The sequence below is a fragment of the Bos grunniens genome, chromosome 20 (assembly GCF_055505025.1).
Source record: "Bos grunniens cultivar Pamir isolate PY7600 chromosome 20, Bosgru_T2T1.0, whole genome shotgun sequence".
In the NCBI taxonomy this organism is placed as follows: Eukaryota; Metazoa; Chordata; class Mammalia; order Artiodactyla; family Bovidae; genus Bos; species Bos grunniens.
This window is the reverse complement of record NC_141184.1, coordinates 8642553-8665126: the sequence shown is the minus strand read 5'-3', so window position 1 is coordinate 8665126 and position 22574 is coordinate 8642553.

Here is a 22574-nt window from a genome sequence, read left to right as displayed (position 1 = left end):
TTGCAGGCAGATTCTTTACTGTCAGAGCCACCAGGGAAGCCCCATGTAATGACTATAAGTTTTCTCTTTTCCAGAACAATCCTGCTTTCCTATCTTCCCCTCCATCCTCCTCCTCCCTCCATGTGTCAAGTACACGTTTTAGGAAATGTGTAACAATTGTTAATGATGGGCTTCCCTTGTGGCTCAGACAGTAAAGAATCTGCCTGCAGTGCAGGATACCCAGGTTCGATCCCTGGGTTGGGAAGATCCTCTGGAGAAGGGAATGGCAACCCACTCCAGTATTCTGGCCTTGAGAATCTCCATGGGTAGTGGAGCCTGGTGGGCTACAGTCCATGGGATTGCAAAGAGTAGGACATGACTGAGCGACTAGCGCTTTCAACATTTTCAGGAACAATGATACCTCTCTCTCACCTGACTCAAGGTGCTTGAAACCTCCATCTCTCAGGTTGCGTTCAAGTTACAGGCTAGTTACAGACAGTGGGAACATTAATCTGGATTTAATTTAACAGCTTTCACAGCATCTCTGGAGAGAAGGCTTAATTAATACTGATCTTAAGAGATGAAAAGCTGGAAATGCAAACTATTTAAACATTGCCTCGCAGGACACCAGATAGGTCATTAGACAAGGCTGGAACCCAAGCATATGACATTCAAGCCTGGCTTCCTCAGAGACTTTTTTCACAGCTGCCTTTTGAATTTTAGCCTGCTGCTTCTCATGGAGAAGACGGTAGCCACAAATTGCTAATTGTCAACACAACTTACACTTGACTACTTTATAATGATAGGATTTCAGTGTTGAAATTCCTGCCCCAGAAGCAAATGAAATCAAAAGACAGACAGGGTCTGTGCTTCTTGCTTGGATCTCTGCATTCATCCTGTCCCCGCAGGCACGTGTGCTGACCTGTAGCTGTAATGATCAGGGCCGAGATCCCCGGGCAGCTTGTAGCCTTGTGATGGTCATTATTCATAGGGTGGGGGCCATGGGCTGGAGGGGTCTCTCTTTGGCTGTGTTGTTCAGTTGCCAAGTCGTGTCCGACTCTTTGTGACTCCATGGACTGCAGCACACCAGGCGTCCCTGTCCTTCACTATCTCCCAGAGTTTGCTCAAATGCATGTCCATTGAGTCGGTGATTCTCTCCAACCATCTCATCCTCTGCTGCCCCTTTCTCCTCTTGCCCTCAATCTTTCCCATCATCAGGGTCTTTTCTAAATGAGTCAGTTCTTTGCCTCAGGTGGCCAAAGTATTGGAGCTTCAACTTCAGCATCAGTCTATCCAATGAATATTCAGAGTTGATTTTGCTACCTATCTATCTTTCTAGGGCCAAACAATCTATTTCCAGTAGTGCTTTGGAGACGAATCTGGTTGAAAATTGTATGGATGGTTTGTGAGAGCCAATTGTAATTCCATGCTTTAAGAAGCAATAAACTTTAGAATTTTCAGGAGAAAATTAATCCACCTTTTTATTAAGTTAAGGAAAATATATCTGACTATGCCTGCCCCCCAACCCCCGCCTCAACTGGGAGTAGATACCAACATACGCTATTTAAAAATTTTCCAACATCTTGTTGCATGACAGGGATTCATCCTGCTGGCTGTTCATACACCTCAACGAAAGCCAGAAATCCCTTCTTTTCCTTTCATTGTCTCTGCTCTAGTGCAGCTACATTGCTGAACACATAGCTACTGAAACAACTGCATTTACCCTGGGTTTGGTTGTCTTTCCTCTCCTTTTGGACAATTAGATTTAATACAAGTCATTGAGAATGGCATTCAAAGATGACTATGAGGGACCTGATCTTAATTCTTGAGTATATTCAGGAGACCGAGGTTTGATTCCTGGGTCAGGAAGATCCCCTGGAGAAGGGAAAGGCTGCGTACTCCATTATGCTTGCCTGGAGAATTCCATGGATAGAAGAGCCTGGAGGGCTACAATCCAAGGGGTCACAAAGAGTCAGACATGACAGAGCGACTAACACACACATTAAAGGTGTTAGAATTAGACAGCTTTGAGCCACTTTTGCCTTCTTCACCAGTCCATCCTGGAATGGTGCCCAGTATGGCCTCCAGTCTCACATATGGGAGCCCACTAGCTTCATTTCTTCTCCAGTCATAAAGGTGGCTGGAGACATTTCTACCCAACTCTGCCCCCACTCAGAGGAAGTAACCTCTCGGTAACTGTAGTGGATTGAATGGTGGCCTCTAAAGAGCTAATGTCCATGTCCTAACTCTTAGAGTCTGGTGAATGTGACCTTCTTTGGAAAAAGGGTCTTTGCAGATGTAACCCATTGGAAGACTTTATTAAGAATCTCAAGTTAATTTATCTGGGTATCTGGGTGTGTCCTAAGTCCAGTGACAAATATTCTTGTCAGGGACACACAGAAGGTGGTGAAGTGAAGATTTAGGCAGGGATTTCATCTTCAAGTCAAGAAACACCAAGGAATGCCAGCAGCCACCACATAGTTGAAGAAGCAGAAGTAGGGTTTTCCCCACAGAGAATGGCTTTACTAACACCTTGATGTTGGGCTTCTGGCCTCAAGAACTGGAGGGAATACATTTCTGTTTGTAGTCATGTGTTAATGGCACCCTAGAAAGTGACATAGTAAGCCATTCAAGAAGGTGACTTCATGGATGATCTTGATGGCAGTGACCCTATTCTGCATGATACTGTAACGGTGGATACCTGTACTTATACATTCATCAAAAACCATAGATTGTGCAATGTTGACGTGAACCCTGATGGAAACTGTAGCCTTTGGGTGATAATGATGTGTCCATGTACACTCACTGGTTGTAACAAATATCTCCCTCTGGTGGCGAATGTTGAGAATGAGGGAGTCTTTGGCGGGGAGATGGGGAGTAGAGTGCAGGGGGTGAAACGTTCCCTGTACTTTCTGTTCAATTTTGCTGTGAGTCCAAAACTGCTCTAGAAAAGAAAATCTATCAAAAACTGGCCAACGTGCCTCATTTCCCTTCTCTGGAAAACGTGACTCTTCTCACTGATAGGTACAGTCCGACCTTGTGCCTCTCTTTATTGAGATAAGCAGCCCAGGAAAGGCCACCACAGCCATCACAGTCTGGTTTTGGAAACACACAGCCTTTGCTTTTTCTAGCTCTGTATCTGGGTCGTCAGGTGTTGTTGGAGAATTTTGGGGCAACTTGGCTGATACATTTCCTTCAAATTCATGGTCTCAAAATTCAGTGAGTTCTCAACACTACTTTTCCCCCTGGGATATTTGCTTTCCCTTCTCTGGGATAACTACTTCATGTTTCACTTTTTCTCCTTAAATCTCCAAATCCCTCTTCCTACCTGTGCCTCCCACGGGCAGGTCATCAACCAGGTGTTAGTTTGCCATGAAAATGGAAGGAATTGGATGGAAACATGTTAATTTAGCATCATCTAATCTAGAATTGATGCATTTGAATGGTGGTGTTGGAGAAGACTCTTGAGAGTCCCTTGGACTGCAAGGAGATCCAACCAGTCCATCCTAAAGGAGATGGGTCCTGAATATTCTTGGAAGGACTGATACTGAAGCTGAAATGCCAATGCTTTGGCCACCTGATGTGAAGAACTGACTCTTTTGAAAAGACCCCGATACTGGGAAAGATTGAAGGCAGGAGGAGAAGGGGATGACAGAGGATGAGATGGCTGGATGGCATCACCAACTCAAAGGAGATGAGTTTGAGTAAACTCTGGGAGTTGGTGATGGACAGGCAGATCTGGTGTAGCAGTCCACAGGGTCGCAAAGAGTCGGACACGACTGAGTGACTGAACTGAACTGAATCTAGACAACTACCTGCACTGAAAGAACATCTCCTTTCTCCCTCCAAGGCCAGTCCTGTGCTCTCTGGAGGACACAACCCTACCATCTTAAGGATTTAAGTCCTTCTTCTTCTTCCCCCATCAGCATCACCTTCTCTCTGCTGGACCATTTTTTCAGGGCATGCAAACACAACAGTGGATTTTCTAATCCTTTTAAATCTTCCTTGACCTCTTCCTGCTCCAGTTAGCGCCCTATGGTTCTGCTCCATTTCACAGCAAAAAAATCTCAATTCTCCTAAGAATTATCAACTTGTACTTTCTCCATTTGTTTTGAAGAACTATCTTTCAGTTCTCCATATGTTTACATTCTCAGATCCTTCTAATCTGGTTTTTACCCACTTTTGTTTTGAGCTACCTTTTCAGGATCACCTCTGGCCTCCAGGCTCCATTTCATTCAGCTCATTGTTGCTACTGGGACAGAACATGCCCCTTCTTCCAGAACACACCCCGCCCTCTAGAACATCACACTCTCGGTTTTCTTCCCAGTGTTCCTTTCTTCCTTTTTTCCATTGTGCATTCTACCTTTCCTCCCTAACTGTTAAATATTTTGAGAGTTCTACAGCTCACTGTTTGAATGCCCACTGCCCGCCCACCCCCCCTTCTGCTCTTGAGATAAATGATTTGTCCTCATGCCACCCAGGTGGAAATCCCAAGCCCAAGGTTCTCACATCCAACCACTCACTTGATACACCCGTCTGTGGGTTCACAAGTATCATCATGCTCCCCTTCCACCTTCCCCCCCCTTTCCCACAATCAGAGCACAACACGCCTACCCAGCCAGCCACCCACCTGGGTCAGAGCCTTTGGCATCATCCTCAACTCCTCCTACTTTCTCTTCCCCCACCCCCATCCTATGCCACCTATCAAGAAATTCTGCCACTTCTGGCCCTGAGGTGTGGTTCCAATCCATTGACTTGTCACTTCCTCCACATCACTCCCCATTCCAAACTTCCTGATACAGTACCTGGTTCACAGCCACTGCTTTGTAACTCTTGACGTCATTTCCATTCTATGGGGTCAAGACCTCACCATAGCTTACAAGGCCACGCTGTTTGCCCTGCCCACTGCTCTGATTGTTCTTCTCTGCCTAACATACCTTCAGTGCCAGTCTTGCTGGGAATTAGGGACATTGCATATCCCCTTTTTTAATCTTTCCTAGGATTTATCAACCTCAGCACCACTGACTATTGGGGCTGGATAATTCTGTGTTGTAGGGGCATCATATACATTATGGAATGTTTGGCAGTGTCCTTGATTTCTACCAAGTAGATATCAGTAATGTCCACCCTCGGCCAGAATCCTGGAGTGGGTAGTTGTTCCCTTCTCCAGGGGATCTTCTCAGCCCAGGGACTGAACCCAGGTCTCCCGCATTGCAGGCGGATTCTTTATCAACTGAGCCACAAGGGAAGCCCAAGAATACTGGAGTGGGTAGCCTATCCCTTCTCCAGTGGATCTTCCCCGGGTCTCCTGCATTGCAGGCAGATTCTTTACCAACTGAGCTATGAGGGAAGTCTTACCACCCTTGCTAAGCTGTGACAACTAAAAATGTCTCCAGACATGGTTGAATGTCTCCTGGGTGGCAAATTCACTCCTGACGGAGAGCACTGCTCTATCTGAAATCCTCCCCACCAGCCATCATCTTACACAAGAGTGACATTGTGTGTGTGTGCTTAGCTCAGTTGTGTCCGACTCTTGCAACCCCATAGACTGTAGCCTGCCAGGCTCCTCTGTCCAGGGGATTTTCCTGGCAAGAATACTGGAGTGGGTTGCCATTTTCTTCTCCAGGGGATTTTCCTGACCCAGGGATGGAACCCAGATCGCCTGCTTTGCAGGCAGACTCTTTACCAACTGAGCCACCAGGGAAGCCTGGGCAACATTAGAAAGACTTAACAACTGGTATTGTGTAGGCTGTGACCAATCAGAAAATGTTCTGGCCCCTTGCAGTGGGGTGTATGGGATACTAATCATATCCGTCTTCGGTTGTGCCCACTTCTAAATTTCTTCCCTTGTCAAGCCCACCAGGGCAGTGGGTCAGGGTAGCCTAACTCCTGTAGCAAATAATGTCTACACCTCAGTGATTTTTCACAGTAAAGGATTACTTTTTTCTTTTTCAAATGGCACTTCCATGTGAGTGATAGGGGTCAAGTCTTCCAGATACTCATTTTGTGTCTCCTCCTTTCCCTACTGAGACTTACCTGTAGGATCCTCTGCCTCTGGTTGACAGACAGAGGAGGGAGAGAGACTGAGGCTTTCATATGGAAGGTTTTCAGTGGACCAAGGTTGGGAACGCCCAGTGTCACTCTTGCCTGCATTCTACTGGTTAGTGCTCAGTCACATGGCCACGGAGCTGCAAGGCAGGCTGGGAAATGGAGCCTCATTGTGCCTAGCAGAGGCAGGAAAGGGTGTGGTGGGCATCTGGTCAGCCTCTTTGCAGGCAGGCATTGCATCCTTGGGCCCAGAACCTGCAAAAGTGTTGCACATGAGGTCTATAATGAATAAATACTGTTGAATGAATGAATGAATAAATGTACTTCAACCTATCTAAATCTTTCCTGAGTATGAAAATTGGAAAAGATTAACTTTTTTCCCTTGAGTGTCAGTGGCACTTATAAACATTATGTACTGAAAAGTTCACAGAAGGATAACTTGTAATAGAAGAGCACTTGTCTTGGCTCTGCCAATGAGACCCACCTAAGCCTTGATAGGTCCCTCTCCAGGGCATCAGTTTCCTACTCCACCGGGGTGGCTCCTGAAGGGCAGAGGTACTGGGGGAGTTTTGTTTCACATGTGACCTGCAGCACAGGACTGTTAACAGAACAGACCTGAGATAAGCGCTTATACATTGATTATCTGACCAGCCAGTCCCCTCTGACTGACACATTTCTCCAAGGTCTGGTCAGCTTGGAGGGAGGTGCATTAAAAAGGACTCTTAGTCAGGAGGTTAGGAATGACTTTGTGGTTAAAACACAGGTTTTCTCCCCCGCCCCCAACACCCTTCAAGGACTGGAAACAGCATAATCGAGGTGTGGAGTTACCATTTCAGACTTTCTTCAGTCTTTAATGAAAATTGTTCAACCGATGTTATGGTTTATTTCAGAATTATAGGAAGCTTCTTGACAAGCCTTTTGTTATAAGCCGGAGGTGGTTCATGTAGAGGGTTGCCAAATTGAGGGGAAAAAAAAAAATACAGGATGTATATTGCATGGGATATACTTACAGCAAGAAAATGATTTGTTGTTCATCTGAAATTCTAATCTAACTGGATGTGCTGTATTTCATCTGGTAACCTAATTCATGTAGACCCACAGCCTTGAGCATGGACTCTGCTGAGACTATCTGTCTCCAATTTATAATTCATCTGAATAGTGTCAGAACTGACTGGGAACCTCCCAGATCAGAGTATGTGTCTTCTCCTTTCTTAACAGGTATAAGTTTTTTACTTGATGATTGACTTGAACATTCATTCATTAGCTCCTATTTCCATTTTCTGGACAGGTCAGCTTGTCTTCTGTGTGTTCTGGCTAGTGGGTCAATTACTTTCCAGCATTGAGTAGATGGGACTGTCTTGCCTCCCATTCATCTTGCTTTCCACCTGACCAAAATTACTCACCCAAAACTTTAATGACTGTATTTGCTTCTCCTTTATTAAAATTAGGGTTGACCTTAACATCTGTGAGCCATGTTCAGATTTAATTAAGATACACTTGGTTTGGTCCACAACCACTTCTAAATTTTAATTAAACTGGACATATATTAAACTTAATTATTTGACAAGAAGTAATGCATTTGATAAGAAATGTAATTATCTGTGTTTGAAATGTTATGGTTTTATATTTTGAAATCCTGATTTTCAAAAGGAAGTCATTTTAGGTCAGTTTTAGCCTTGAATAAGCATGGATAAATGGGGCTGTTTCTGGCACTGATTTTAATTCATGTTAGTCTCTTCTCATTATTAGAACATATTCATTCATTCATGCATTCAACACTGAGAGTTTATTGGTATCAGGAGCTATGCAAGTCATCATATTGGAAACTCAAATTTGCAGATTCGTAATTGTCTGTCTTTGACCTTGTTTTTTGTCTTTATCAACTTCATGGAATTGAGTTAGTTACCCACTTGGGTATGAGTTGATTATTTTTTATTACTCATTTACATGTTCAATTGTGTTATTATCTTAAAAAGTTTAGGTAAATAATGTCTAAATTCTAAACTATCTTGTGATTGTTGTTCAGTCACTAAGTCATGGCCAACTCTTTGCGACCCCATGGACTGGCTCTTTGTGACCAGTTTCCTCTGTCTGTGGAATTGTCCAGGCAAGAATACTGGAGGGGGTTGCCATTTCCTTCTCCAGGAGATATTCTTGGACCAGGGTTGAACCCATGTTTCCTGCATTGGCAGGCTGATTCTTTACCACTGAGTCACCAGAGCCACTAAAGTGTCTTACTCAAGGAGAAAAGATACCATTTTTCATCTTTTTTTAAAAGTGAAGACCAAGTCTGTTTATGCAGATGAAATAAATATTATGTAAGGAAGGTAAGTGTTATGGACTGAACTGTGTCCCTGCCCTGCCCCCCACTTAATTAATATGTCAGCATCCTAACCTCTAGTGTAACTGCACTTGAAGATAAGCCTTTTAGGAGCTAAAGCTATGTGTGGTCAAAGGGTGGTGTCTTACTCTGATAGGATTGGTGGTTTTATGAGAAGAGGAAGAGACAGCAGAGATCTCTTTCTTTCTCCATGTTCACGAACCAAGGAGAGACCAGATGAACACACAGTGAGAAGGTGGCTACCTCCAAGCCAGGAAGAGAGTTCCCACCAGAACCTGACCACACAGACCTCCAACCTCTAGAATGGTGAGAAATACAACTTTGTTGTTTAAGCCACCTAGAGTCTGTGGTATTTTCTTATGGCAGCCTGTGATACTTATTCAGTGAGCCCAAGTCTGAGATTTTTTTAAAAAATGTATTTATTGATGGAAAATTTAACTGATGGATAATTGCTTTACAGTATCGTGTTGATTTCTGCCAAACCTCAGCACGAATCATCCATAGATATACATATGTCCCCTCTCTCCTGAACCTCCCTCTCCATCCCACCCATCTAGGTTGTTACAGAGCCTCAGTTTGAGTTCCCTGAGTCATACAGCAAATTCTCATTGGCTATCTATTATATGTATGGTAATGAGTGTTTGCATGTTACTCTCTCCATATATCCCACCCTCTCCTTCCTCCCCCCACCCCTCCCACTGTGTTCTTAAGTCTGTTCTTTCTGTCTATGTCTCCACTGCTGCCTGCAAATAATTTCATCAGTACCTGGGTCTGAGATTTTGATGCACACAGGATTTTCTGTGGCCGGTTGGCACTCTGGCCCGGGAGGTGGGCAGTTCCATTCCAGAGCAGTGTTGCCCTTTGCTGTAACAGACTCCGTGACGTCAGGCACTCCCTGCCCCTGGAAATGGCATGGATTCCATCACCAAGGCTCCTGGGATAGCCTTTGATGAGGAAGCAAAGCTAATCAGCTTGTCCTCAGTTTGACTCATGATGCTGGCCTACTAGCATCGCTTCTGGACTGATTGAACTCCACAACTTAGACGTTTGTGATTCAAACCTGAAGTCTTCCACAGAAAGATAAATGCAGAATTCTGTGTGTCATGTGGACGGCTTGCTTGCATTCCACCAGGGGGAATTTTTCCATTAGAAGAGGTAATAATCCTTCCCCTTTTTTGTGTCCCATTGAGACTCACATGTCAACAGATTTCAGAAGGTTCAAAAAAAAAAAAAAAAGCCTCAAATTTAGCTTAATGTTTGATGTGACTTTTACACTCCTAGCCGTGTCCAGCACTAAAAGCATGGCTTCCGTCTTTCCCTCTGGGTCTCACCTTCTGTACCTCTTTGATGCACTGAAAATGCTCTCTGTGGATCAATGGAGATTACCAACCCTCCAGACATAGAGCTGTGACGGAAAATCAATATGTGGTATGGACAGTTGAGGAGAACCTTAAATAATGTCTTAGAAGAATCCGCATTCTGAAGGCGCCCGCTTCCATTGCCCGCAGAGACGCCTAGCAGGGGTCATACCTGCTAATATGTGTGTTCTTCATTGGCGTGCAGAGGTTTTGCTAAACCAGCAGAAGAAAGCTGCAGTCAATATCACAATTAAATCTTGGATTCACAGATGATTCTGATACCTTTCCCCGCTCCTGTCCCTATGGTGAGGATATTTAAAAAATACCCGAACTTGGCACTTTAAGTCATGCTGTGATGTGACATGTGCATCTTATATATATATATTTATTCTTCTAAAAGCAACATTTAGCAGCTTCTACTTGCTGGCATCATCTGGTGCCAAGAAAAGTGAGAGGGTGCAACTGGAGAGAAGCAGAGGCTGCTTTCTTCTTTTCCTTTTTTGTTTTATGGGTTTTTTTTTTTTTAGATTTTATAGAAAACCCACATTTTATTTTATTTTTTAAACTTTTAATTTTTTTATTATTTACAATTTTTTAAACTTTTTATTTTATATTTGAGTATAGCCTACTAATGGGCTTCCCTTGTGGCTCTGTTGGTAAAGAATCCTCCTGCAATGTGGGAGACCTGGGTTTGATCTCTGGGTTGGGAAGATTTCCCTGGAAAAGGGGAAAGGCTACCCACTCCAGTATTCTGGCCTCGAAAATTCCATGGACTGTCTAGTCTATGGGGTCACAAAGAGTCAGACACGACTGAGCGAATTTCATAGCCTATTAACAATATTATGATAGTTTCAGATGAAGAGTGAACGGACTCAGCTATACATATCCATGTATCCATTGTCCCCCAGGCTCCCCTCCCATCCAGGCTGCCACATAACATTGAGCAGAGTTCCCTGGGCTATCCAGAAGGTTTGTATTGGTTATCCATCTTAAATACAGCAGTGTGTACATGGCCATCCCAAACTCTCTGATTATCCCTCCCCCTATCAGAGGCTGCTTTCTTCTAGAGTCAGAAGAGAAGGAGGTAGGAGCCCTTATTTATTAGCTTCTTGTTCTGGCATCAAGTATTATAAAGCTGCCGTATGTAAAAGGACCCAGGGAGGGGGCCCCATGACAAATGCCTGCATTTCCCAAGACACTCTAAGATCGTGGCCTCCATGTGCTGACTTTCGCCAGATACCACCAGGCCGTGGACTTCTCCTGATGGAGTACCCCTTGGGTAAACACTCTGAGGCTTTTCTAGAATACAATTTTTGCTAAGAAAGCACTTTAGGCCCCTGGAATTAAGGTAGGCGGGTCTGGGAGGACATACTTTCCAGAATAGTTTTTGTTGCTTGTGTCTGTTAGAACAATCACAGTAACAGATGCAAGAAGGATGAGAAACTCAAAAGGTACCGGAGCATCGTAACTGAAGTGCTGGGGCCCCATAACTGTGAGAACTCCTGTGGGCTTGCACTGCCTTGTTTGCAGCCATTGATGGTGTTGTAAGGCTGCCTATGGTTTGCAGCAATGCACCACCACCGTTCAGTCCATGAGCGCTCTGTAGTGAGAAGGTGTGAGGTGCTCCTGGAGGTGGCGTGCCTGTTCAGAATGTGAGAGGGTGTGGAAGACTGCAGGGCAGAAGAGGAGGCACAGGTGTTTGCACAAGTAGCAGGAAAGCTGTGGGTCAGGATCGGGGGGGAAGGGACCCTGGGAAAGGCATTTCTTTGTTAACATTAGTTGAAAAGAGACAGGAGCGGAGATATTTTTTCCAATTGAGAAATTGACATCAGCAACAAACACTTCTGGCTCATGATGATTTAGAGAAAGAAGGACCACAGGTCACAAAGGACATTGAAGACGGACCCTCTGATATTTCTTTCTAGGCCATCATGGACCACTGTCGGCTCTAGAGCTGCTCTGAGCAATGTGGCAGCTGTGGGTGACACGTGTCCACTGAGTCCCTGAAATGTAGCTGTGAATTGTATCAAGTACACGTTAAACTTCAAAGACCTGATAAGAAAAAAGACAAATATTCCCAAAGTTTTTTAAAAATATTGATTACATGTTGTAATGATTATTTAGGATATATTGGGTTAACAAAGTACATTATTAAAATTAACTTCACTATAAATTTCTAGTTACAAAATACATAACTCATGAGATATAATGTACAGCAGGGTGATTACAGTTAATACTCTAATAAATATTTGAAAGTTGCTAAGAGAGCAGATCTTAGAAGTTCCGGTCACAAGAAAACAAATTTGTTGCTATGTGTGGTGATGGATATTAACTAGATATATTGTACTGATCATTTCATAATATACACAAATATCAGATCATTATGTTGTACACCCGGACCTAATACAATGTTTTATGTCAACTATACCTCAATAAAATAGTGAGATGGTAATGTGAGTAAAAATTAATCTCACCAATTTCCCTTTGCTTTTTAAATCAGTACTAGAAAGCTGAAGATTAAACATGTGCTTCCCATTATCTTTCTACTGGACAGTGCTGTTCCAGAATTATATAAACAGATTAAGTTGAATCTCTCTTGTGCATGATCACACTTTAAAGCATTTTAAGTTCCCCAATTTAAAAATGAACATCCCTAATTCTGGCAATTACGCTTTAAAAGCTCTAGCTCCAGAGGGCTTACTAACACCAGTGAATGTCACCCCAGTGATCAAACTTCCATTTGTCAATGTCACCCTTGAATTATGGTGCCTGGGACTGAATGCTGTGATGTCTGAAAGTAGTTGAGAAAAGACTTGCGAGAGGAAGTAGTCTGTGGTTCTGGAATCTACATGATATAGCCTGAGATTGCTACCCTTCTGACACTAACAGTACACAACCTTTCAGGGAAACTTCACTGTGAGGTGGGCTGAGGTCTGACTTGGATCTGACCCTCTGGCAATAGCAACACCCTCAGGAAGATGAAAGCAAGAATGACCACCCCCTTGGCCCTCTGTGTGTTGCAGGCATAGGTTCTTCCTCATTCTTACAGCAATCTGACTTGTAGACTTGGTTGGACTCTCTCCCACCTGCTTCCTTTGGGAGAGAGGATTAATGTTAATAATTGCCCTGGTTATATTAACAAGAGGAGCTGTATTTTAAACAGCTGAGCTTTGAGAATTTGGAATTGGAATTCAAGTGCTTCCAAAGCCATGCAGGGCAAGTTCCATCCTCTCTATTTTCTGGGCTTTGTGTCTCTCAGCCATCCACGTAAGCTGGCTCTCCACTCCTGACTCAGCAGTGAAATTATAAGACGCTTGCTGCTTGGAAGAAAAGTTACGCCCAATCTAGACAGCTTATTAAAAAGCAGAGACATTACTTTGCCAACAAAGGTCCATCTAGTCAAAGCTACGGTTTTTCCAGTGGTCATGTATGGAAGTGAGAGTTGGACTATAAAGAAAGCTGAGTGCTAAAGAATTGATGCTTTTGAACTGTGGCGTTGGAGAAGACTCATGAGAGCCCCTTGGACAGCAAGGAGATCCAACCAGTCCATCCTAAAGGAAATCAGTTCTCAATATTCATTGGAAGGACTGATGCTGAAGCTGAAACTCCAATACTTTGGCCACCTGATGTGAAGACCTGACTCATTTGAAAAGACCTTGATGCTGGGGAGGATTGAGGCAGGAGGAGAAGGGGATGACAGAGGATGAGATGGTTGGATGGCATCACCGACTTGATGGACATGAGTTTGAGCAAACACCAGGAGTTGGTGATGGACAGGGAGGCCTGGCGTGCTGCAGTCCATGGGGTCACATAGAGTCAGACACGACTGAGAGACTGAACTGAAGCCATACATGGTCTATAGGTGATATCAATAAGGTGGATAGAAAATTCAAGCCCTGAAAATGTTCCAGAGGGTCAGGTTTGTTGACTTGACGTGGCTGGGTGGAGGAGTTGACAGTAAGACTGGACTGCTGGTTCTTTATTGCATTAAAGTCTCACCTTTGTGCATGTCCCGTCACACCCTCTGCCTGACTAAGAGCTAGGAGGAGAGGGGCTGGGGAGGGGTGGGACAAAGAAAGAAGAGAAATGTGCTTTTGAAAGAGGGAAACCAGTGCAGTCAGTTCAAGAACAAAGTTCTTTTCATTCTCCCTGGAAATCAACACTCACTGAATCGCTTGTTCAATCTTCAGAATTATTTATAAAACTGTGAGAAGTTTCATTTGGCCATTTGAAAGATGTCTGTGTGTGTGTGTGTGTGTTATCCTTTTAGGAAGATAAAGCTAAACTCTTTAAACTTTTATTTAGAGAAAACCCTCAAAATCTGGTGCAGATATATATTTGATCTAAACTCAAGGAGATAGCACTCGAACCTCTCACGGGTCATCATTCCGAATCCTGCAAACACTGTGCTGGCTTAGCTCTCCCAATGAGTGTCCAAAAGACATTTCTGTTTGTGCATCACCTTGGGCTTCTCCTGCTTCTCCTTGAGCATCGCCTTCTCTTCTGGGTACCCCGGCCATGTGGGTTATACATTTCCCCCGACAGGGCTTGTTCCATCCCTGCTAATGCTCATCACAGAGGCATTGTGGGAAACTCCGGGTGAAAGTGCTTTGTGAAGAATAAAGCCACATAAGTGGAGGATCATTATGACTGGATTAGCTTCTCCTGGACTAATTATTTCCCAGTTTTGCAGAATGAACTGTGTTTGCCATCTGCTGGCCCAATTATCCAAATGACTCAAATCCTCTTTAAACCTGGTCACACTGCTCCTCATTCTTTCCATCTCCCATTTTAGTGCTATTGGCAGATTTTAGAGCCTCTGTGTTCAGATCCTTGTCAGAGCCACTAGGTTTTATGGTGCATAACAGCCCTCCCTGAAGTAACCCAGTGACCATCTTGAAGTTGAAGGCAGTGACAGTCTCCCTTCACTTCTCATCTAGTTTTTGTCTGCTCTTATCATCTATTTTGCTCTGTGTCATCTCCCTCTTAAAAATTTACATGGTGTCTTTTTGAAAAATCAAAGAAAGTAGAATACCACTTGCTTGTTTCTTTATTAATACGATTGAAAGTGGATAGTTTTTGGCTCCTTTGTTATGCTGTTTAGAAATTAAATTCCAGAAGGTTAGTTGAAGATGGTCTCTTTCACATTTGAACTCCTGGTTTATGCAATTTTCCCCTGTTGTTTGTTTCACTTGTCTTTAAATTTGTTTCACTTGTCTTTAAAAAGCTATCCTCTTTCCAAATTAGCTCTCTAATGGAACTTTAGATGTGTGTTTTAAATTTCCATGATTTGTTTAATTTACTGGTTGGTATGTCTATTTATTGCTTAAATCAGTTTGAGTTAAGCTTGAAATTAGAAATGGAAGCATGGAATCATGATGTTATCAAAGGAACTCCAGCTGTTTATACAGGGCAAAGGCAGATACAAATGGCCCCCAAACGCACTGGCATTGGATTTTTCAGGCAATTCACTAATTCCCATAGCCAGGACTCTCCTTTTCTTCCAAATATTCCTTTCCTTACCCTGTCTTACTTGTTAATATCAAATCATTTATGAGTCTATGCTGCATGTCAGTTGGAGGTTAATAACTATGGAACACACACACACACACACACACACAAATATATACCACTTCCTATTCTGCTCCCACTGTCAAGTAGCAAAGAAAGCTTTAAATATCAGTTCAAGATATCAAAACACTTCATGATTAATTGGAGATTTATTTTTGCAAAAAGTAATTATAGCAGAAAATCTGAGAAGAGAGGGTCACTTTAAAAATTAAATTTTCAATTAATTAACTAATTTGCAATAGCTTTTGCTATTTTTTATGCTCACAGACGTAACGCATGCTCTTTAGGGAGTGCTAAGAGGCTTCAGTCATATCCTAATCTTTGCCACACCCTGAACTGTAGCCCCCCGCAGACTCCCCTGTCCATGGGATTTCCTAGGCAAGAAGACTGGAGTGGGTTGCCATGCCCCTCTCCAAGGGATCTTCCTGGCCCAGTGGTGGAACCTGAGTCTGTTAAGTCTCCTGCTTTGGCAGGTGGGTTCTTTACCACTAGGGCCACTTGGGAAGCCGCTCATTTTAAACAGTGGGAAAAGATTCTGAGAAGAATAAATGGAAAGTTATCTATAACCTCTATGTAGAAATTACTGCTATTGACTATTTAGCATATAGATTGTTGGACTATTGCTGAGCTTTTGTTCTACTGTAATTCATTAGCTATTATTTTTTCATAAGAAACTATCCTGAAACTTAACTTGAAATTCCAACCATTATTTAGCTCATGATTCTTCTTGGCAATTTGGGCTGGGTTCAGCGGGGTGTCCTGGCACAGGGAAGTCTCAGGAGACCTAACCTGGGCTTGCTCCTTTTTCTGCAGTCAGCTGATGGATCAGCCTTGACCAGCACAGACGGGACGTCTGGGGCTTCTTCGGTGGCTTCCACTGCCTCCAACAGCCTACCTGGGCTGGCTCACATGGTGGCCTCAGGTTTTAAGAGCAGCAGAAAGGTACGCTCCGATACACAAATACTTTTCAAGTCTTTGCTTCAATAATATTTCCTATTGTTTCTCTGGTAAAATCAAGCTAAACGGCTGAGCCTAGAGTCAGGGTGGAAAGGGACCCTCAAAGGGTGTGGATACAAGGAGGCGGAAACAAATGGGAGGGATGTCCCTGGTGGTGCAGTGGTTAAGACTCTGCACTCCCAATGCAGGCGGCCCAGGTTCGGTCCCTGGTAGGGAACTAGATCCTGCAAGCTGCAACTAAGACCCAGAGAAGCCTGGGGAAAAAAAGAACAAAAGAAAGGAACAATTCGGGGACATACTGTAATCAACTCACCACAACTAACCCTACATAGTTGTAATAATTTAACAAAATTATTATATGCATGTTGAATCAGCCAGTGTTCTCTAGAGAAACAGAACCAATAGAATATATATACCTATATATCTCTATTGTGCATGCTAAGTAGCCTCAGTTGTAACTGATTCTTTGCGACCCTGTGGTCTGTAGCCTGACAGACTGCTCTGTCCATGGGCTTCTCCAGGCAAGAAGACTGGAATAGGGTTGCCATGTCCTCCTCCAGGGGGTCTTCCTGACCCAAGGATCAATCCGTGTCTCTTACGTCTCCTGTACTGGCAGGCAGATTCCTTACCACTAGCTCCACCTGGGAAGCCCATATATCTCTATCTGTATAATTTTATTCTTAGAAGAGTTCATGACTCATTTCTGTAAGATATTTCTCTTTTTTAACTAGAATTAAACATAACCTGATTTGTGTCAGATACATGTCTGCTTCTCCAATGAGCTACAGCAAGAGCTTAATACATAAGCATAGGGTAGTCAGATTACTTTTAAAAATTGTCTTCTTCAAAGATTATTATATCTCTTACAGAGAACAGATCATTCGAACAAAATTAAAGCATGGTTCAGAGAAATAGGTTTCAACTGAATTTTATTTCAATCATTAAAAAAAGTCAGTATTGTCAGCTGACATTCTGGAACTTCTACAGTGTTCTGAGCTGAAGGCAGGAAGTTGGGGTCGGGGGAGAATCGTGGCAGGAAGAAAAGGATTTATTAGAATGATAAGGATGAGAGTCTTGTTTTCCAGGGCGAGTGGGATCACAGTAGCAACACAGGGAAAAGGCCAAGGGCAACAAAATCAGAGAGTGCTGGGGGTGTGTTCCTTAACTCAGGTTTGGCTGGTTGCCACTGGAAAGCCAATACTTGAGAGACAGGAGTTAGTAGGAAAGGAAAGCTTGCTTTATTTAGGAGGCCAGCAACCTGGAAGAAGGTAGACTCATTTCCAAAAGCCAACTCCTAACTGCTGATCAGGGGCCAAGAGCTTTTAAAGGGGGAGTTTCAGGGGTGTTTCATAGGCAGAGGGAGGGAGCTACGTGCAGAAACAGCACAGTCAGCTCTGACAGTATCTTGAAATTGGTCATCAGTGATCTGATCAGTGACATCCTGATTGTTTTAAGTACAGCAGACTTCAGCAATATGTGAACCGTGAACTTCCTGATGTTCAAGCTGGTTTTAGAAAAGGCAGAGGAACCAGAGATCAAATTGCCAACATTCGCTGGATCATAGAAAAAGCAAGAGAGTTCCAGAAAAACATCTATTTCTGCTTTATTGACTATGCCAAAGCCTTTGACTGTGTGGATCACAATAAACTGTGGAAAATTCTTCAAGAGATGGGAATACCAGACCACCTGACCTGCCTCTTGAGAAATTTGTATGCAGGTCAGGAAGCAACAGTTAGAACTGGACATGGAACAACAGACTGGTTCCAAATAGGAAAAGGAATTCGTCAAGGCTGTATATTGTCACCCTGCTTATTTAACTTATATGCAGAGTACATCATGAGAAACGCTGGACTGGAAGAAACACAAACTGGAATCAAGATTTCCGGGAGAAATATCAATAACCTCAGATATGCAGATGACACCATCCTTATGGCAGAAAGTGAAGAGGAACTAAAAAGCCTATTGATGAAAGTGAAAGTGGAGAGTGAAAAAGTTGGCTTAAAGCTCAACATTCAGAAAACGAAGATCATGGCATCCGGTTCCACCACTTCATGGGAAATAGATGGGGAAACAGTGGAAACAGTGTCAGACTTTATTTTTCTGGGCTCCAAAATCACTGCAGATGGTGACTGCAGCCATGAAATTAAAAGACACTTACTCCTTGGAAGGAAAGTTATGACCAACCTAGATAGCATATTCAAAAGCAGAGACATTACTTTGCCAACAAAGATTTGCCTAGTCAAGGCTATGGTTTTTCCAGTGGTCATGTATGGATGTGAGAGTTGGACTGTGAAGAAGGCTGAGCGCCGAAGAATTGATGCTTTTGAACTGTGGTGTTGGAGAAGACTCTTGAGAGTCCCTTGGACTGCAAGGAGATCCAACCAGTCCATCCTGAAGGAGATCAGCCCTGGGATTTCTTTGGAAGGAATGATGCTAAAGCTGAAACTCCAGTACTTTGGCCACCTCATGTGAAGAGTTGACTCATTGGAAAAGACTGTGATGCTGGGAGGGATTGGGGGCAGGAGGAGAAGGGGACGACAGAGGATGAGATGGCTGGATGGCATCACTGACTCGATGGACATGAGTCTGAGTGAACTCCGGGAGTTGGTGATGGACAGGGAGGCCTGGCGTGCTGCGATTCATGGGGTCACAAAGAGTCGGACACGACTGAGCGACTGATTTGATCTGAACCTTCAGTTTCAGGGTCAGTTTGTTTCCATTTCCTTGAGGCCAGTTCTTGGAATTGTGCAAGATGGAGTCGTTGATGTCATGGCTACAGTCTGGTCATCATGTAATTAACTCCTTCCACCTGGTGTGGATTTCAGTATGTATAAAACATCTCAGAGGACTTGACTCAGAGTATTATCCATAGCCCTTGAGGATGAACTAAATGACCTTCAACTTTGCTTAATGGCTGAACTATTAATATTTTGCCTTGTTTGATGGTTTCCATTTGCTTCTGCATTTTCTTACTTCTTTGATTAAAATTATCCTCTCACCAAAGTTTTTCTACAGACAAGAGGTAGGAGGAGGACATGGCGAAGGGGTCTGTCCCGGGAAGGCCCCATAGGGTCCTCCTCAGGTATAGATTGGGTCCTGGGACTGGCAGGTATGAGTTCTCATCTGACTCAGCTTCAGCCAGATACATAGCCTTCATTCCTACAGACACAGGTCCACCTGGGCCACTGCCTGGGACACTTTGATCTCAGGTGGAAAACTTGGATCCAATCAAATTTTATTTGGAAGCAACTTCTGGTGGCAAGCAATCTGTAGAGTACACACAAGCAGAAACATGATGTACATGTGAAACATACATAATGTTATAAGCCAATGTTACCTCAAAACGAAACAAAATAAAACAAAAACCAGATTTGGCACATGGGCCACAGTTTGCTAAAGTGTGAAAGTGTTAGTCACTCAGTTGTGGCTGACTCTTTGTGACCCCATGGAGTGTAGCCTGCCAGGCCTGGGTGTCCATGGGATTCTCCATGGAAGAGTACTGGAGTGGTTTGCCATTTCCTTCTCCAGGGGATCTTCCTGATCCAGGGATTGAACCCGGGTCTACTGCATGGCAGGCGGATTCTTTACCATCCGAGCCAACAGGAAAGCCCACCGCTTGCTACTCCCTGGAAAAAGCACAAACGCTTCAGTCTGCTGTGAAGGACTTTTCCTCTTTGAGTTCCTACCCATTATTCTACCCCACCAGCAGCTCATGCCGACTCCACATGCCTGATCCTGGTCCAGCTTTATGTCCTTTTCTGTTTTCTCTGCACGTCCGAGCTGCATCCTCCTTTCAGAATGAGCCATCCCAAACCTCTTTTAGCATAAAGGAATAAAACAAAGCTCACGCCATGCTGCTTCAACTGCTCAGGTGGGGAAAATACCAGTTTTCGTTCATGCTTTCAACTTCTGAAGTGCATACTTTTTCCTCTGGCTTATCCTCAGAGCTGGTGATCCTGGGACGGACAACTGCCAAGACGGGCTGAGGGGTGAGCAGGACATCCTCATCATGACAGGGTCTGTGTTCCCACTGCTGGAGCTGTGTGCATTCCTGACCTGATTCAAAACAATTGCTCCAAAGACACCATTCTACAGGAAGGAAAATCAATAAGTAATTTCTTTCCCCCATGTAGCTCCATAGATGACAAGGACAACCCACACATACCTGCAGCCATAAGGGCATGTACCTGGAGTGAAAGGCAACATCTTGCATGGCTCTAAATAAAAATAGAGACCAATGGGAAAAGCAAAGAAGGCTGGAACAGATAGATGCTGGTGGGCGCAGAACCATTTTTCATAGGCGCTTAAGTTTTGTTCACCCAGGCGCTTTTGCATCAGGGCTGGTTGTTGGTAGAGCTATAATTCTATTTACAGATACAGCATGGACTATTTTTCAGGATGAGGGGTGAGTGTCAAATTTCTCTTGAATCTGAATCTATCCCATGGTCTCCTTCTCATCTCTTCCTGTTTGGACAGTACTCTACCCGAAATTGCAAGTAACTGATGAAATGTGAGTGTGTTGGGAAGAGAATTTCTTCTGTACTTTTGAAATGGAGCTCACGGCCACGGTAATCTATCATTTCTTTTTTTTTTTTTTGCTTCTAGAGCATTGCCACTTAAATGAAGCTGATTCAGCTGAGTTTGAGGAAACAGTAGCAACATCAAGTTAAAGAAGCTTAGTGGTTTTGTGGCTGATACATGCTTATTTCTTCCGTGCTTTCTGAAATAAGTATTGTAGACAAAGCTCTTCATTATGTTCTTTCAGTGAGTGCAAAGCTACTTAGATTAAAATATTTTTCATACTTTGGCGAAGGGGTCATTCCAAATAAATGAACCTAAATGCTTCAAACATTTTGACACCTTATTTTTCTGGGCAAGCTAGCAAACTCATTTTCTTTCTGACTTGCCTTTCCCAGTAGGTGATGAAATGCAGATGTAACAATATTGCCAATTAGATCAAGATGATGAAGCAACAGAAAAGTTCTAGAAACAACCCTCGATCCATTAATAGGATTAATGGTCCCATTATGTCATCTAACAAGTTTTATTTTCCTCTGTGTGCTGAGAAGCATGAAATTATCATGTAAATAATGTCACGTCTGTGCAAACAATTTACAAGGTGCTCTCCAAATTCAAATTTAACCTTTCATTTCTCTCAGTTTGTTAACCGGTGTTATTTCTTGAAGTTTTCTTCCATATTACGTGAGAACTGAATATTGATTCCTTATTGAGCTCTCATCCCTATGTGACAGGAATCCATGTAATTTTAAGGGGAATGAAGACCCACTGATATGATTTGATACTAAGATTCTATGAGCAAAGATAGCCAGAAATAGGTTGGGATGAATTTCCTTAGCATTCCTAGCTGGCTTCATTAACTCCTTTAAAGGTTATTTAATTTTCTTTTTGCATTTACTGAGCTTGTTTTTATGTCTCAATGCTTGTGTGCTAAAGGTCCCTGTGGTGGCCTAGCTCCAGGATTATTCTCTGTGGAACTGCATTAGACAAGTCTGCATGCAAAGGCTGGCAATGGTGGAAAAGAAGTGATCATTACGGAATCATGACCATCCTGATCCCTAAAACAGCCTACATAGCATATATCTAAATCCTGCATATAGGATGCTGAAACTTAATGATGTTCCTTTCTAGAAAAATGCAGTTTCTGGCCTTGTGTGTTTTGATGTGGGTAACTTGCTATTGTCAAGGGCTTCCCTGGTGGATCAGCAGTAAAGAATCTGCCTGCCAATGCAGGAAACACGAGTTTAATCCCTAGGTCGGAAATATCCCCTAGAGACGGAAATGGCTACCCTCTCCAGTATTCTTGCCTAGAAAATCCCATGGACAGAGGGCCCTGGTGAGCTACAGTCCATGGGGTCACAAAAAGTTGGACACTGCTTAGACAAAAACAACAAAAAGTGATTTGCTATTGTAACACACACACACAAACCACACGCACAACCCTTCATTGAGAACTTGTATTAATTATTAATGCAAACTCAAACCATTACAAAGAGAATGAAGAAATACATTACAAAACCTTTAAATACTTCAAGCATACGTTTCACATCATTTTATTCAGTTCAGGCCTTGCTACTCAGGAATGTGGTATCCTTAGCCAGGAGGTTTCTTTCCAAGGTACCTTTTGTTCTGTATTCAAATGTCTTCAAGTGGCTATTAGTAGTTTCACATGGTGGCATCATCATTCTTGCTACTATGCTGTTCCCTTAGGCTCTCATATTCAGCACCCACCTGATGGTAAATCAAGCTTTAGCGTCTCAAGGAATGTGAGGGCTGGAAAATATTTTCTCCTGTCACCTGGA